At 44.0% G+C, this 2792-nt stretch overlaps 1 protein-coding gene across 1 annotated transcript in view; it reads left to right on the top strand.

Annotated features, from left to right (window-relative positions):
* Positions 1–1092: 1092 nt before the first annotated feature.
* BBS7 (Bardet-Biedl syndrome 7) overlaps positions 1093–2792 on the top strand; it is a gene marked incomplete in the record, with an annotated part of 19434 nt that continues 17734 nt past the window's right edge. Inside the window, 2 exon segments of the mRNA XM_072406824.1 lie at positions 1093–1233; positions 2775–2792.

Here is a 2792-nt window from a genome sequence, read left to right as displayed (position 1 = left end):
CTCCAGGAAAGATTCTTGTGGAGTGCAGAGTAGCTATAACCTCTGGAATATCTTCATACAAGATTGTCTGCTTTATGTTCTGCAAGAATCTTCCTGGAAGGGCAGTGACATTACAGCCAGTGATGTGGAAGTTTTTCCTTTGGGTATTTGGAATGAGTCCCATAGAGTGTAATCAGACTTCCATTTTAGTGGCATTATACTGGGCACTCATTTGATGTAGGATTGCCCCATGAGGTTGGTTCGGTGCTTGTTTATATCTATGTGCTGTGGGAATGCAGTTGTGTTCCTGTACGCTGGTGCCATGTATTGTCATAGCCTGACCACCGACATTATGGGCTGAATAGGCTGCTGGGCACCCCAACGCCCACAAAACCAAGGTGTCTGTCCCTTTATGGCGCTGTGCTGTATACCAACCCACTGTCCAGCATGGCCCATTATGTGTGCTGAGCAGTGGCTGGGGTTGCCAGCTATATTGGCACAAATCAGCAGTACTATGCAATATGTAAACATGCATAGGACTGAAATATTATTAAAAAACAGGATTTATATAGCGCCAACATATTACGCAGTGCTGTACAATAAATAGTGGCTGCTAATGACAGATACAGAGAGTGATACAGGAGAGGACCCCGCCCTGAAGAGCTTACAATCTAGTAGGTGGGGGGAATTTACATACAATAGGATGGGCCCTTATATTTATTTTATCTACTAGGGCCCCCATCCTCCTATTATTATTAATATAGCACCAACATATTACACAGCGCTGTACATTAATTAGGGGTTACAAATAACAGATGCAGAAAGACGACTCTGCCCTGAAGAGCTTATAATAGCAGCTGTATGACCTTGCCGTCTTCACATTTCTGTGTCCCAATACAATATTTTGAAACACATTTGGAATAAACAATCTACAAGTTTCATCCAACAAATGCGCGGTCTCCAGAGAGCAGCGGAGCTGTCACAGGCAACACGACACTCTCCCCATTCTAACCAAGGCGCCAAAAACGAGGCTCCACCCACTCCATCCTTTTGACAGGACGGGACGTACGAGTCATGTGACTGGTGGTTCAGTAATGGCTCCGCCCCGGACGCGCTGGTTGCCTAGGTTATGGTTGCTGAGGCCTCTTGGATACCGTTCTATAGGATTTCCTGCCGCTTGGCGTTGTACACCGTGGCACCGGGAGAGACGGGCTGCGTGACGTCACGTGGAGGCGCCCATGTGGAGGTGTCGCTGTACCTTCCTTGCACATCGTTGTCAGTGAATAGTACGGGAATGTCTGTCATTGCGGTGTATAGGGCCCTAGGAGAACATGTCATGGGATGGCACTACAATTATAGCACATTGTGTATCTGTATTGTATGACGTACATGAGCATTTCTTTGTTATATTTTGTGTTTCTGTTAGGAAGGCTTGTCAGATCTGTCATACAAGCTGAGGATTACCTCACACAGAGAGCTATGTATACTGACAAATTTAAAGTGTAAGAAAACCCCATTATTAGATTTTGGAGTAGGAAGGGTTAAAACTCACTGCCAGTGTGTTTTTTTTTCTTGTCTGTGTACCATTTAGAAAAGTTTCCCTTCTCTTCCTGTCTGGGAAACAGGAAGTGAGAGTAAATCTCCCTAAGCTAGGTGAATTTCACTCTTAGCATCCACATCTGTTACTAATTTTGCAGCCAACCGATTGGTCCGATCACTAACACATTGCTGAAACATTACAGGTACACAGAATTCTGCCCTGATCTAGGGCTTATCATTGGTTCATTTATTTACATAAGTGAATTCTTTTTCATGAAACTTCTGCTTTAACCTCCCTGGCGGTATTCCTTAATGTGGCTTGGGGTTAAATTTCAGTACCAAAGCGGAAAGCTGAGCCACACTTGGGGTAGATTTGACAAGGAGTTTAAAAAGCTTACCTGGTAAGTGGTGCCCGCAGCATCCTCCAGCACCTGGCAATGCCGGCCAGGCATCTGTGTAACTTAAAGTGTGAACCTAGGGGGCGCGAGGCCAGGGGAAGCAGATGCTCGCTGGGCATCTGTGTGTGAGCCTGAGGCTGGTAGACGGGACCAGGCGGGAAATTTAAAATACTGAGTAATTATGTACCACCTTTAGATTTAAAAATACTTACAATACAAGAGTTATATATGCCTTCTGCTAGGGCTATGTCAGGATATTACCGTTATTTCTTTACAGTCTGCTCAATTCTTAGGGACATTTCAGACCTGCAGCTGTCAGCAGCTTTCTGCTGCAGACTCAACAGCAATCCCAAAAGCTCACATTCAGGTGAATGGGAGCAACCAGGAACCATTTTGTGTATACAATTGTGGGTATGGTGAATCACAGCACAGTTCCAAGAAAAGTGAAAAGTCATGTTTGGCTGCGTGGATGCTTTTTTTCTCTTTAGGAAGTACCACATTACAGCTGCCATCACAGCCGCTCACAAACACATTTGCTGTGTGGTTTGCTTTACCTGGACACATAGCAGCAGTTTCCTTTGTGTCTGGAAGTAGCTAACAGTGCAATTTTTCATCATAAATATGAAAGGAGCCCAACAGTTCATGGGATAGAGTGAAGGCATTGGAATGCTAGATGTTGTTTTGGTGCATTTTTTCACCTTTACTTTTATTGAACGGGTGTCCTTATATTGTTGGATGAGATATGTGACCACATACTATGGATATTGCCAAAGCACTCCATAAATCTTATGTCTTCGGCCATGTTTTCATATAAATTTAGTATTTACAAAACATTTTTTCTATGCTATCTATTTGCAGTGTTGCATCTTTCTGTGC

Source organism: Pyxicephalus adspersus, chromosome 3 (genome assembly GCF_032062135.1).
Source record: "Pyxicephalus adspersus chromosome 3, UCB_Pads_2.0, whole genome shotgun sequence".
Classification (NCBI taxonomy): domain Eukaryota; kingdom Metazoa; phylum Chordata; class Amphibia; order Anura; family Pyxicephalidae; genus Pyxicephalus; species Pyxicephalus adspersus.
This window is presented reverse-complemented; position numbering and strand designations above follow the sequence as displayed.